We start from the raw sequence: 15487 nt of genomic DNA, 5'->3' as shown, positions 1-15487 counted from the left end.
GGGTTGGTTGCCTACAGGTTTTCCCAAAGCACAGATCCTTCACTAAAATGCTAAACCCACGATGTAGCCTCACTGCACCCAATTCAATGAAACACAACAAAAGCAAGCATCAAGTTTAGTGCCCCTTTTTATCATGCTGGATCTAATGGAATCCTGTCATGCTTGCATCCACCTATCTATCAAACAGTTATCAGGAACTACTGTGTGCCAGGCATGTTGGTAGGTTTGGGGTGGGGCATGTCTATAGTATCCCCAGGCTCTCAGATTGGTAACATACTTTAGAGACAAGCTCATAAATAGAAGAGTCTGGAACATTAGACTACAATGTTTTTCTTTAGATCTTATTTGGCCCGTTTTAGTAAAAATTATTTCCACATCTCACAGACTAGTCATAGGGAGATCAAGAAGCCCTGGGTAGGAAGCGTTAACATTGGAGAAATTAACACTTGACCAGAAAAGATTTAAGCTTAGAGTTGAACATGCACTATCATTAAGTATTAACATAGTAGATATACCCCTTTCATACCAGGAAGTGGAGGCAGGCAAATGTGAAGTTTTTGCTACAAGATGTAGGCCCTCATAATATTTTTAAAGCTTTGTTTTGTGTGTATGAATGTTTTGCCTACATAAATGTATGTGCTTCACTTGCATGCAGTACCGGTGGATGCCTAAAGAGGGCACCAGATTCCCTGGAGCCTGCTGGAAAAACAACTCCGGTCCTCTAGAAGAGCATCAGGTTCTTGTAGGCACGGAGCCATCTCTCCAGCCCTTGTATACATCTTGATGTTAGTATGGTTTGATATTTAAATCAGTGCCATGGGCAAATTGGAGTAGCTCTGAGGTCTCCACGGAACCCTCAGCTGAATGGAGATGCTCTACGCATAAGAGTGTTAGAATCAGGGTCTGTCAGGGGTCCCCGATACTCTAGAAAGCCAAAGGGGTTTACTGTGGAGCACTCGGTTCATGCTGCCAAGTCAGTCAGCTGTTCCGACCCATTCAGCTGGAGATGGGATGGGGTTAGTATTGTTCTGAGGTTAGAAATCACTTCTGTTATTATTACTGATATTGTTATAGACGCCCTAGAAAGTTTTTTCTTCCTGTCCCTTTGGTTCAAAGCAAAAGGGAATTAAAACAAAACAAAACAAAACAAACAAACAAAAAACTTCAAATTGCCCAACACAGAGAAAACTCGTTGAGGTCTGATCCTTGATAATTTCATTGGCATTTTTATCTGGAAGATTCTCTTTTTTTTTAAGGAATATTTTTTGTTGTTGTTGTTGTTGTTCTTGCTCTTTCTAAGTAGGCCTATAAAAGATTGAAAAGGTAGGTAGTTTTCAGTTAAATTTTTCTTGGATTTTGTTTTGTACATTTTGCACATTTTATACATTTTTACATTTGATACACTCACGAAGGCAGCTCCGGCTTATCTATGAGTAACTAGGCTCTACCTTGGCTCAGACATTCCTAAATCCATCTATTTTAAGAATTTTAAAGTACCTCTTATCATTTCAGAATTCAGATTTGAAGTCTGAGAAAGGAAGAGAAAGCTCCCTTCTTGGCCTTCGTCCCATCCCGAACAATACAAGGTTGATACGGAACTTCAGAGAATGGGTTTAGGATGGGTATAGATTTTATTTTAAAACCACTTACATTTGCGCACTTCTCCTTCTTTGTGAGCAAGCAAATTGTAGTTTTGCAACCATCGTCCTCCTGTAAGAACACATCATTTGTGAAAGGAACACTCAGCTCTTACCGGGTCGCTTTTAATAAAAGTAAAACTATATCTCACTTGTTTTGTAGGAAGCCTAAGAGACTTGGATTAGATACACCAGTGAATAGAAAGAAATTCAGCAAAAATATGAGCCTGTTTGTCTTCTGGCATCTTGGAAACTCACCCACTCAATTTGGGAAGCAGTGGGCAGTGGAAGGATGGAGGCTTGTTTACAGCACTTGGAAAACTAGCACTTCAGACTCCTTTATCCCTGTGAAGAGTTTAGGTGCTCTGTCCTCTGTGAGCTTTCTCTTGTACCTTGGAGGTTTGTTTTTTCTTTCTTTCTTTCTCTCTTTCTTTCTTTCTTTCTTTCTTTCTTTCTTTCTTTCTTTCTTTCTTTCTCTCTCTCTCTCTCTCTTTCCCTTTCTTTCTTTCTTTCTTTCTTTCTTTCTTTCTTTCTTTCTTTCTCTCTTTCTCTTTCTTTCTTTCTTTCTTTCTTTCTTTCTTTCTTTCTTTCTTTCTTCCTTCCTTCCTTCCTTCCTTCCTTCCTTCCTTCCTTCCTCCCTCCCTCCCTCCCTCCCTCCCTCCCTCCCTCCCTCTCTCTCTTCCTTCCTAGAAACTGACTCCACTGAGAGGTTCTAAAGATCACATGGCCTCCCTTCTTTGATCACATTACTTCACAAGATCCTTTTGGTCCCCTTTACAAAGCATGATGTAGTCTAAGGGACAGCAGAGCTTCTCTTCAAGCCAAGTGTCACTCTGAGAGCAAATCTTAAGCGCTAACCCCACCTGGGGAATGCTGCAGAGAGTTTCTCTCTCTCCCCTGTAGCTTTTGTGGGTCTGGTGGCTGCACCCTGCTGGTGCTCAGTCTACTGCTCCTGCTTCTGGGCAAAGCCACGCATGCTCAGAGCCTGATCATTTCAGTTGCTCGCTTTTCTATTTTGTTGCGGTTCTTCTTCCACGGTCTCCTGTTTTCAATAAAGTTTTTCTTTAGTGAGATGTGAGAAAGTGTCCTTTTGTTTCCACTGTTGTTTGTCAGTCTCTTCGCCATCACCACAGGGCCATTTCAGACCATCATTTGGAAAGGTTGCTCATTCCTTCTATAGGCAGTTGAGCTGGACAATGGGCTAATGACACCCTAACAGGTCATATTAAAATTACCTCATGCATGATCATAAACAGCTCTGGAGAACAAAGAGAAGAACTTAAGTAAGTGCCTTCCAAAAAAACCGACACTGAAAATATTAGTTAAAATGTTAAAGTATATTAGCCAATTACACAAAATCATTTTATATTGCCTTGCTTCGTTTCAAACATGGCATGGGCTATTTTGTCTGTGAACTCAAGTGGAACAAAAAGCTACAGAATGCAATTTGTGTCAGGAACTGGACTACAGAAGGACAACTAATTCTAATTAGTACGAATTCCCCATAGGCCAGGGGGAGGCCCAAGTGCAGGAACCAACTGCCTAATGCTGTTTCTATCTTGCAACAGGTGGGCCAAGGCCTTCTAAAGGTTGTCATGGCAATAGCTAATGGTAGACCTTTGGCCGGACACCAGTAATTAATTGCAGACATGTCCAGCCTTTGAATGTGATATCTTTTAATACAGTTCTGAAATAAAAGAAGGCTGGCTCTTCTAATTGGTTAAAATTCAAACAGCAGAAGGCTTTGCCAAGAACCCCTGCAGCATAATGCAAGTCCGATTTCAGTCTCTCTAACTTAGATGTTTTTTACCTCTTGCTACACAAGGGAGTGAAGAGAGAGGTATTCACTTGAGATAAGATTCTGCTCAGTGAGGACTCAAAAGCAGACCATTCAGGCAGGGCACTTAGGCTGTGTGTGAGGCCTTGAAGGAGCATACCTTCCAAAAATCTAACAAATTCTCAAAAAACGCTCATCCGCGTTCCCACGCCCGAGTGCTACAGCCCACTGGGCAGGTACCATTCAATTAGTCATCTTCTGTGACAGCCTATACTTAGAGGGTAGTCCCTGAGCACTGCTTGGCTTTGGGGTGTGGCCAAGAGGAGGATAGCAATGGAGGGGTTTGTAGAATGTGGGGACCAAGGAAGACAGCTGAGCTCTGTGCCCCCACAGAATCCGCTGTTCAGCTTGGACCCAGGGCACCTCCTTCAACACTTATAAAAAGCTGTAAGGGGTACTCAATTCCCAAATTGACGATTTGGAAAACGGGGCATGATATACTCTGAATACCCAAGAATGGGGTAAAAAGAAATGCCCCCTCTTTCCCTTTGGACGTGAAATTGTGCTACTGTGTATTCTGAGATGGTAAAAAGAACAGTCATGCATGCCAGGGATGACAGTTAGCTGAACTGAGTCTCACTGTATGGCAGGCCTTGTGCTAAGTATTCTGCAGGCATCACCTTGATGCTAGCATTACGTTTCCTATTTTAAGGAGCGGGGGACTGAAGCTTCAGGAGGCTAGCTTACCCAGTGTCTACTAGACAGTGATGGCAGAGTTAACATCGCCAACGTAGAGAAACCCATGAAAACAGTGGGTGATTTGAGTTCCCTTAGGGCTGAACCCAGCCAGTCCACCCTTTGCTTTCTTTTGTTGTCGTTAGGGTTATATTGACTTAATGTACTGTGGATTGCACCTAGGGCTTCATGCAGACTAGGCAATTACTGCACCACGGCGCTATATCCTCAGCCCTGTTTTACTTTTTATTTAAAGGCTCATGACTTTTGGCAGGCTAGCCTTAACCCAGTCTGTCACTCCCAAAGACATTGAACTTGTGATCATCCCATGCTAATGTCCCAAGTAGTTAAAATTACAGACTGGTACCACCTGGCCATCCCTCCATCCTCCCGGTACCACCTGGTCAGCCACCCATCCTCCCCTCTGAATTATTCAGTCCAGGATACATTATAGCATCTTTGAACTTTGGTTCTGGAACCAGGACTTTTTGTTATCGAACTATGCTCCAACTTATTGAAACAATTTTTAGAAGATATCTTTTATAGATACTTAGATATTTTTTTAGTTACAGGACCATCTCTTCATCTTCCTTTTCTGCTCACCACATGGGTTGTATAGTTATTTCTTTTCTAATGATAAACAGGGAGCCAAGCACTGCATGAGCCAAAACCATGTCTGAAAATTTCCAAGTGGCTTTTCTTTTTGTTTGATGTTTTAAAACAATTACATTTTACAGGGAAAAAAAAAAAAACAAGATTCGGTTCACTCTGAGAAATGGGTGTTTTTAATATCCGAGCTTCCAGGAAAATGCTATTGTGTTATGTGTTTGTGTGGAATAACCTGTTTTCATGTGCAGTACGGCTTCTCCTGAATAGATCCCTTTCGCTTCCCTGAGGGAGACTAACCTGCCTAGGCATTGTCGAAAGCTCCCTCTACTCTTTAGAGCCCTCAGGAAGAATCACTCACCCTTGTTATTGTCCATGATCAAGTGAGCAGGAAGTAGAAGGAGGAAGCAAATTTAGGGCATTTTCCGTAATTCTGTCCCCAAACAAATGTCTTGGTATAGTTCTTTGACCATCTTGTCATGACAGGTGTATTTATGACAGACTTCCGTACTGAGGAATGACCTGTCCCTACATTTTTGTCTATACATGCTCCCTCTACTCATATGTGTTCAAAGTACTTCCTGATGCTGCTAATAAAGTCAGGTAACAGTAGGCATGACAAAAACGGGGACAGTTTTGCTCCCATCTTCTCCTTGTTTAAACACATGGAGAATTCCTGAGACACGGGTACAATAAGAAAAACACTTCGGGATGCCGTTGCTTTAGTGGCTGGATTGCCATGGATTTATTTTTATCGAACAATTAGATGGGAGATATTCTGTAGAGCTGTGACCTCCCCCACCCCACGATTAAAATTGCCTTACTAGTAAAATGCTTCTGTTGTGCCCTCCCCAGATCTTTTGACTCATTTTGCTTGGGCGGCACCAGAGGCTAAAGCGCAGTTCCTTTTAGCAACACATTTGCATACGTTGATCTGAATGATCCCCACAAGATTCCATGACTCTAGGGCTGGCCTGTCACCTCAGAAAAGCCTGAGGTACACAGCCCAAAGAGACCAAAACTCAAGCATTGACTAGTCTTCATAAAATGGTAACATCTCTAGGAACAGTACAAATGATTATCATTTCTTCTTGGCGTTGGACTATGCCAAGCTAGAGAAAAACAGAGCTCTCAAACGTTGACAATCTGGTATATTGAAGTATGACCATTATTTTTTATTTTCCACATTTTTGGTCCAAAGACAGTTCTGAGTAATTGATTCCCATAATGAGCTATGGTTCGTTAGTCAATTTAATTTATAATTGAATTGGATGGATGTAACTCTGTGTAAAATTGTCTCTGAAGAATCTGTTTTGTTCGTCTGTTCAACTTCTGACAGGGATGGAAGAAAATCTAAATTATTCCCTCCTGCAACGGGGAAAAATTCAGAGTCTCAGCTTCCCTGGTGAAATTAAGAGAAAAAAATATTTTTAATAGTTGCCATGCAAAAATATTATGGCTTTACTAAAATTTATACAAGCGTGTCAATTAACACATTCGTGGCAAGGCCAGTGGGTTTGGGAATCTGTGTAAATGCCTGAGGCAAAGACCTTGCTGAGCCCCAGGAAGCTTCCTCGTTATTAGAACGAGCACTGGGTCTCCCGCATCCATCATCATTGGTTATTGACAAAGATTGTCCTATTGCTACATAAATACACCAGGAAAACAATAGCTCTAATTCTGCAGGTGTTGAGCAATTACCACGACTTGTATTTTCTATACATTTTCAATAATGCTATCATTTGGGAAACAATTATTAAAATAACCATGTAGCATTTTCATTTTTTCCCCAGTTTGAAAGCCTGTCAGGAAAATTTGAACTTTAATTGTGAACAATAGGCTTTCGTTTTTTTTTTTTTCCTCAGAGATTTCCCCCTTCTTCCTGAAGCCTTCACATTTAAAACTTTTACAACCATCTTAGCACACACTCAAAACAAAGCCATAATTATGTAAAAAGAAATGTTTTACAGTTAATGCCATCTAAGACACTCACCAAGTGCCAAAATGCATAGGATTTTGGTAAAAGGCAATCTGTTCCTTGAGGATAATACATGCTAACGACTCTTGCGTGAAACCTGAGGCAGGAGGCAGGAATAGTATACTGCCTTAGCCCACACCTATGGAGCTCACTTTGATACTATGCCCAGAAATGGGTTACAGGCTGCCATCTGAACACAGTTTAATCATCTTAGAAGCCAAGGGCCTTTAGGGTACTCTTGTTCCATAAGACTTATTACATCTAAGAAAGATGGAGGCATGAGCTTTATCCTTCCTCGTTAACAATGGTAATGATCCCTAATGATGGACCATTGTATGAAATCCACTAACTGGGAAGACAAGCTAGATGAAAACAGCCGCCCTTTTCCAGTCAGACTCCGTTCTTCTGTGGACAGATCATGGATTCCTGTCCCAGACTCCGATGGAGAAGGCAGTGTGTCACTGTATGGCCACTGCCATTTCTATGGGCTTGAATCTAATCCCTTGCAAATGTTAAAATATATATATTTGACTTAGTTATAATGATATGAATAATATGAATAAATATTTAGTAAGCTGGGTCAGGATATAAAGTCCAAATGTTACAGCTTCTCGTGTCTTCTGTATCTGTCTGTTCAAAGGAGCCACGTTCAACTTTAGCTCCATGACTGTAAACAAAGCAAGGCTTGGCCTTATCAGGTAAGCAAAATCAGCAGAGATTTCTGAAAGCCTTAATTGGAGAATCTCTCATGGGGGATTCAGTAGGAGTCATCTTTTATGTAAGTCAGGTATGGAAAATGGATTGAAAGTGAGTCCAACAGAATATTCAAAGCCACATCAATCATTCATATACAATGCAGTCAATGAGGGCTGACTCCAACACCCAGATAAGCAGTGTCACAGTAACTCACTCCGAGGCAGCAGAGCCAGCCGTGATCAATCACCCCGTTACCAGCCCAAGTTACAGTTTTCCTTTCGTCCTCATACTCTTCTGAGTGGACTTTGAAAACTATTGTTTTTAATCTAAAGTACTGGATCAATACCTATGATCAATAAGCATTCATTTCCCACTAAAGAGGACAATGGCCAACGGGATCCTGAGGTGTTCTCATAGAGAAAAATGTGGGGTTGAATAGATCATTACTACATCAAACTTTAGAGGGGCAGAGTCTTGAACATCTCCTTGAGGATGCCCCCTTTCTTCAAGACAACTATTTCTTCACTAGGATTTCCAGTAAACTCTTCAGAACCTTGTATACTGATGGGTTCAGCATTTTCAATCCCCAGCCAAGAAAAATGGAAGGCATTATTTATTGATGACTTGGCCTTGTGAAATTTTATGAGGCGTCTTGTTATAAAAACGCATTATAAAGTGTGGGCAAACCTGGCAAATGGTCCTAATGATATCACGGTCGGAGATGGAGGGTTCTATGCTTGGGCCCACTCTCACTTAAAGCTGTGTGGACACTTAAGGGTCCTGATTACAGCTCATGGCACCAGGAGAAGGGAGAAGATTTTAAAACCAGTGACAGGAATCTCTCCTTTGTAACATTTTTCTGCCTTTCACTCTAACATTTTTAGCCAGTTATACAGGCAGGAGGTCATGGCTTACATTTTACCGCTTTCAGGATTGCTTGTATTTCTGTTGTTGTTTGTTCTTTTGTTTTTCTTGAGCTGACCAAGTTGTTAAGAGTTATCTCTAGCAGAGTTACCGCACCACTGTCCTATGGTGGCCCCCTGCTTGCCGTTTATTCCTGGGATTGACTCCTATGCCAGTAGAAGTTTAGCCTCAGTGAAAGATGCTCCAGGAGAGCATACAAAAGTGAATGGACCATCAAGCTGAGTTGAAAATTTTCTGCTTTGAAAATGTGGGGAGACAGGATGCAAAACATGGGAGAGAAAAGGGGAACCACTCAGTCTTTGTACCGTTTGAAGCAACGTATTTGAAGTACTTCCAACTGAGTACCCTTGATTAAAAAGAAATCGTTTGAGCACACACCTATGGACATCATCTTATAAATACATGAGTTGTGTACTAGCACATGGGCATATATGTATGCATATGTATATGTGTATAGAGTTAGCAACGTCTCTAACAATAGCCTAGGCATAATTTAATCATGGATGATAATGAAGATGGGTATCTTTTAAATTTTTAAAACGTATCTTCTGTTAATTCACTGCCATATAAAATTTCATTGTTCATATCGGGGAAGAGAAGGAGCATGAAAGGGAGGAAAGATGACTTTTCATATGTATGTATATATATATATATATACATACATACCACATATAAATATATATGTATATATATGAAGTGACTTTTCGTATATATGAGAAAAAATATATTTATATATTTGGCTCTGTTTGAAATATATATGTGCACATATCAAAATGTCACAGTGAGGCCCACATGTCTCTGCAGGTACTATATGCTTATTTAACAAACTGAATTCAATTAATGTGGCCTTGAAGGAGTGGAAGCCTGTGCTTATGTTACTGACACTGACTTCAATCTATATAGACCTGGAAGTCTGTGATAACTTCAATCTTGAGGTTCAACAGCCACTTTAAAACGATTGTAACTGAAGTTACATAATAATCCCTGCAGCTGTTTTAGTGGTCCAGGGAACTTGTAGACATTTTCAGCATATGCTCACACCCACTCTCCTCTGGGTGCAAGGGTTATCTCCCCACTTAAAGATTTCTGATGTATGCACTATGCTGGGTACTAGGGTCAGTGCACAAAATAAATACACCTAAGGTTGATTTTGTGCATGAATATAAGTGAATATTCCATCATTTCTTTCTGCACGAAGGCTCGTTTTATACAGTTTGTGTCGGAGATCTCTATGCTTGCAAACTGGGGAAACATTCAGTTGCTGATGAGTGTCACTGGACGTGAACATGCAGGAGGCCACGTGGCCTCTTGTTGCCCTCCCATCTCTTACAGTCAAGAGTACCAATTCCACACCTTGACTCTCTGCAGTACAAAGGAAGAGGGACATTTCCATTCAATTACTCTGTATTTGCTGAGCATGACCTGTGAGCTTTAGCATTCAGTGTATCTGTTTGTATGGAATGTGGAGTCTCACAGAATATCACAGACAGAAACTGGGTAGATGTGGGAGACTATGTCATGATGTCAGCCTGCACAGGAGGAACCAGTCACCAGGTTGTGTCAGGCCATCTAAGGAAAGCTCCTTACAGAGAGCACTGTGGGAGCTGAGACCTTTAAAATAAATAGGACAGGTCCAAAGGTGAGACAGATCAAGTGTTCTACAAAAATTAAAGGATGTCCTTGATGGCTGGCCATGCGGAAAGCAACAGACTGGACAATTAGGCAAAGAGGAAAGGCTACAATAAACACGGTTCAGTGTGTTACATTAGGACTTCCATTCTATCCTGAGACCTGTGCACAGCCATTGGAGACATTTCAGTGTGGGGCAGACATGGGTAGGAGAACTCCAGGACCAGAAAGCATTTTTGATAATGCTGGCATGTGCTAAGAGATCAATATATATAAAAGCTTGGACTAACATTATTATCAATATGAATAATCATTATCCAAATTTATTGACTATCACTATTACTATCATATTGGATTTGCAGAGTGATCCTTCACAGCTGCAATTTAGAGAAGACTGAGGTACAGAGGGTTCTTGTTTGCTTGTTTGTTTTTTCTTTTTAGTTCTTTGTTCTTGGAAATTTCTTCTCCTTACTTCCTAAGACTTGTCCAGCCTGTTGCTGGTACATCTTTTGGCAAAGATTCTTACGGTATCAGACTTGGTGTACATATTTATTTAGTCTTGAAAGTGAACTAAGTAAGGAAGGGCCAGAGGTGACCCTAGAGGAAGCTGGGATGGTATAATTTGGAGAAGTGTTGCCAGAGAGCTTTCAGTGTGCAGAAGCACATATTTCATGTGGAAAGCATCTCACACGGGGCCGGCTAGGTACACACACTGAATAAATACTTCTTAACTGACCCACTTTTTTTTTTAACTAAAGAAATCTTCCTGCTGCTGAATGGCTGGCTTTTCTATCATTGGCTTACTCTTTTTTTCACATATGAAGATTTTTGGCTTCACCCCTTTCCTTTGAGGTGTGTGCGCGAGTTTGTGTGAGGTAGGTTTATTGACTTGTGGGGTCAAGTGTTTGGCTTGCCTCACTTGAGCCTTCTATTTTAGAAACCGTGCTTTGCATTTTTCCAGTGGGGTTACACTACCTGAACGCAATCTTCTGCCAAGGCCAAGTCTTTCTTGAGCATCAATATATAGCTTGCAATTGTGTAAACATTAGTGAATGCTTTGCTCATGTGTGGTCAGCCATAACTGAAAATAATTTCTGTTTGTGCCGTCGTTACCTGTGGAGAAAAGAAGTTGTCTTCTTTTGATGTCACCACATACCATTTTGTGGAAGAAAATCAGCCTCAGGTTTTTTCTGCGATTTGTCGGTCTTGGATCAAAAAATATCCAAAGGAATACAGATGTGGAGTATCCCATTCTCAGGGAGGAATGTGAACTTCAGAGAATTATAGTAGACAATTATAGGTCTTGACATGGCTGTGTCAGGAGAGCTACTGTATAAGCACAAGGGCCTGGACTTGAACTCCTGCACGCATGTCCAAGTGAGCATGGTGGCGTGTATCTGTAACTCTGATGCTTCGAACAGGGAGATGGGAGGATCTCTGGGGCTTACTGCCCTGCTATCTTAGCTGCTTTCACAAGGTTCAGTGAGGGACCCTGTCTCAAAACTGGAAATAAAAATAAGGTGGCGAGTGATAGAAAAAGATACCTGACATTGACCTCTGGCCTCTATGTGCCTGTGCACAGATGTGCATGCCTACCACACAAAATATAGAAGCACACACATATAATGAAATAAAGATCAGAAACGTATCTTATCAACGGTCAGGGGAAATCAACAGAAGCCCCATCTTTAAAGGAAAAGACAATGCTGAGATGACAACGGGAATGATGCAGTAAAAGGATGCTGTGTTTTAGGTGCTCCATCACACAGAGAAACGGGTGGCTTATCCTTGTTTCTGGACACACTGCTGCCCGCTGTGCAGAAATTAAACATCACACGAAGCAGGTATTTAGAATGCCCATCAGAACAAGAGATTAAAAACTGTAAATCTTTAGGCTCACGAGGCCTAGACGGAACCTGGCAAACCGCCTGTTCTGTATCGCCTACCCAGTGCTGAAGACACTAGCTCAACCACGGCCAGGCAAACACCGAGCACAGATTGGGCGAGGAAATCTTTTGTTTTGTTTTTCTTTCTTTCTTTCACGAAAGGAAGTGACAGTTCAATCCTCTCTTTTTGTGGCTTATTTTCAAAGAACAGAAGAGAGCCGTTTCTGATGATGCAGGAGGGTATCCCGATGGAGATGTTCGAAGAAATTTTCTGTTGTGGGGCTGATCCATCACCCCTGCCTGCTCATGTTTGGGGTACAGGAATCCTGCCACCCTCAATGACTTGATTACAATACAAATGATTTTGTTCCAAATAAATAACATGCCTCCCTCCCAGGTTAACATTCTGCGTAGCCAGCCTGGAAATACGAAGGAAAGGCAGGCATAATTTATTTAAAGTGGGCATTTGAAATCTAAGGGTATATAATTTGGAAGAGCTGGTGCTTGTGTACTTTGTCAAGTTATAGCTTATCTTTGACTTTTATGTGTGCTTTCCCTTTTGGGTGCGTTTCCATCCAATACCGTTGCAGATTTATACATGTAATATAACCCTGAGAATGATGGATGGTATGCAGTGCTGGGCTTGTTGGTGCTATCCATTTACAATAATAAAAAGTTAAAAAGACAAAATGTAATGATAATAGTAAACCAAAAGCATCAATGCTCTCCTAACTTTTCATCCCTGACTTTCCCATCTCTGATGTTTCCTCTACTGAGAATCAGTCAACTGTTTTAAACCCTTTGTCCTTTTATCTTTGTTTTCCATCTTGGTAGTGTCCCTCTGGTCTCTCACTCCTCAAATATTGTGTCTTAGTTTTATATTTGTGTGTGTGAGAGAGTGTGTATGTGTGTGTGTGTGTGTGTGTGTGTGTGTGTGTGTGAGAGAGAGAGAGAGAGAGAGAGAGAGGCCAGAGGTTGATGCTTGGTGTCTTCCTCAATCACATGTGTTTGTGTGTATAGAGAAAGAGAGAGACAGAGATACAGAGACAGAATGAGAGAGAGAGACAGTCATACACTCAGTCACTGTGTGTGTCTTTCAATTGTTCTCTCTCTCTCTCTCTCCCTCAGTCTGTGTGTGTGTGTGTGTGTGTGTGTGTGTGTGTGTGTGTGAGAGAGAGAGAGAGAGAGAGAGAGAGAGAGAGAGAGAGAGAGAGGCCAGAGGTTGATGCTTGGTGTCTTCCTCAATCACATGTGTGTGTGTGTATAGAGAAAGAGAGAGACAGAGATACAGAGACAGAATGAGAGAGAGAGACAGTCATACACTCAGTCACCGTGTGTGTCTTTCAATTGTTCTCTCTCTCTCTCTCTCTCTCTCTCTCTCTCAGTCTGTGTGTGTTGTGTGTGTGTGTAGAGGGGGGATAAAGACACAGAGAGAAAGAGAATGGGACACAGAGGCAAAGAGAACACACTCAGTCACATGTGTGTACGTAGATAGACAGAAACAGAATGAGACACAGAGACAGAGAGACAGATGAGAGAGAGCCAAGAGGAGAGAAGGGGAGAGAGACAGAGAGATTGAGATACTGGACTGCCTGTACTTTACTGTGTAGACCAGCCTGTCCTTGAACCAGTAAAGGTCTTCTTTGCCTCTGCCTCCTGAAGCCTGTGCCACAATGCTGGCTACTTTACGTTTGGAAATCCTGTACCTGGAGCTTACCAACTCAGTGGCCAGTGAGCTTTGCAGATCTGCCTATCCCCACCTCCACCACCTGAGAACCATCAGGCTCACCTTCCTCGACGTGGATGCTGGTGATCAAACGCTCACGTCTCATTTTCTTGGCAGTCATCCATCTCCTCGGCCCACTTTTCTCGATCTTTGGCATCCATTCTTCTTGCTACTTCTCCCTCACCTTCTCCTTCTTTCTATCCTTTCCTCTTTTGTCCTTTTCACATCTATAAATTTATCTTTCCTACCCCATTGTTTTTTGTTTTTGTTTTGTGTTCTTGTAAAATGTACTCTGTTGTTAGAGCTAATCTGGAAATGTTAAAGTGTAACTTGTGTTTGTCCTTGGAACACAGAATACATTATATATATATATATATATATATATATATATATATATATATATATATATATATGAATTATTGTGCCTTATACTTTTCATACACGCACACACACACACAAACACACACACACAAACACATATACATATATATTTGTAAATACATTACCCAGTATTAGAACAAGGCTCAAGATCAGGTCTACTCATACTCTTAGAAATGTGTGGACACTCAACCTTGGACGTCTGTGTCTTATAGGAACCCTCAGATCATAACTATGTTAATTTATCCCAGCCCATAAATATCCTTGAATTCCAATAGAACCCACCAGGTCTTATGAGTTCATCAAATGTAGTTTTGCAAGTTTTCAATCAATGCTACAGATGGATTCCTGGCCTTCAGACACTGTAAGGACACTGTAAAGGTGATTGTGTGATATAGTTGGGAGCTAGCACAGATACGATTAGAGTATTTGATTTCAAACCCACAGTCCAAAATCAAGCATCCCCTTAAATGCCTTAGCAGAGGTATTCAGCATGTTTTTCAGCTTGGTTTCGGAACCAAATAAATATAAGGCCCACTATTTGGCCACTGATCTTAGTTAAAAAGTCATAGGTGGTGAGGCGACAGGTTGTTAAACCTGTAGCAGGTTACTAGATCCTCTTTTATTTTTAAATTCCAGTTGGGAGAACAACTGTATTGAACCTCTAAAAACTGTTTCAGGGAGAGGTGTGTCCTTACTTCATGTAGAGTACTGTGTGTTTGAAATTTATCTTGATCACACAAGCTCACTGCTACCTCTCTTGTAGCTCCTGTTTCTCACCCCTGTGTACCGGCAGGAGATAGTACGTTGTCTGCATTGTGCACACTTTTGGGCAGTGCCACCGTAGTTTCTCACCTCTCTGCACCGGCAGGAAGTAGTACATTGTCTGCATTGTGCACACCTTTGTGTAGCACTGTAGTTCCAGGCAGAACTCCCACGTTAGCTTCTGCTCCGTCAGGAAGCTTCTATTATGTTGCTTGACTGTAGCTCTGTTCTGCCCTGTGTGGCTTCGTCACTCCACAATCCAGAGTTAGGAGTAGCCATCCCTGTGTGGGATGGGCCACACGTCAGATAGAGATAAAACAGTAGAGAGATGGAGATAACACTTGTGAAGTCCTTCCAGTTCTCACCCACGAAGTTAAACTAGATGTAAGCTCCGATGTAATTGGCTAAACCAAGCCACGTGATTGAGACTGAGCCTTGCCGCACAGAGTTCGCTGCTCCCAAGGAAGGAGCTGTAGTTGCGTGGCAACAGATTGAGCATAGAATGTTCTTACAGGGAGCGAGAATGACAGGGACAATATGATTTCCATACATAATAAAAGCTATTGAAATGAATTATAGCCAGGAGAATAAAATTATTAGTATATTCTCTTGAGAATGAATAGACAGGAGAGAGTTTCAAGAACTTTATCTTTGTTTAGTCTCCTCAGTAAGATTCTCCCATTGATAAGTTCAGTTGAATACATTATGTGATTGAGTACTTAGCATTAATTCAATATAATATAAATGCAT

The 15487-nt window shown here is 41.4% G+C and overlaps 1 long non-coding RNA gene across 2 annotated transcripts; it reads right to left on the bottom strand.

Annotated features, from left to right (window-relative positions):
• Nucleotides 1-1275: 1275 nt before the first annotated feature.
• Nucleotides 1276-15198, bottom strand: Gm33988. 2 transcript variants are annotated; one of them, XR_376156.2, is made up of 4 exons: nt 14828-15198; nt 2501-2895; nt 1651-1710; nt 1276-1305 (listed from the first exon to the last, which is right to left on the bottom strand). It is a non-coding gene; the product is annotated as a predicted gene, 33988 (long non-coding RNA). The 2 variants fall into 2 exon arrangements; XR_376155.2 differs by lacking the exon at nt 2501-2895.
• Between the last annotated feature and the right edge of the window lie 289 nt (nt 15199-15487).

This window comes from Mus musculus, chromosome 3 (assembly GCF_000001635.26).
Source record: "Mus musculus strain C57BL/6J chromosome 3, GRCm38.p6 C57BL/6J".
Lineage (NCBI taxonomy): Eukaryota > Metazoa > Chordata > Mammalia > Rodentia > Muridae > Mus > Mus musculus.
Note: the sequence above shows the minus strand (reverse complement) of the source record. Positions and strands in the feature narration are given on the sequence as shown.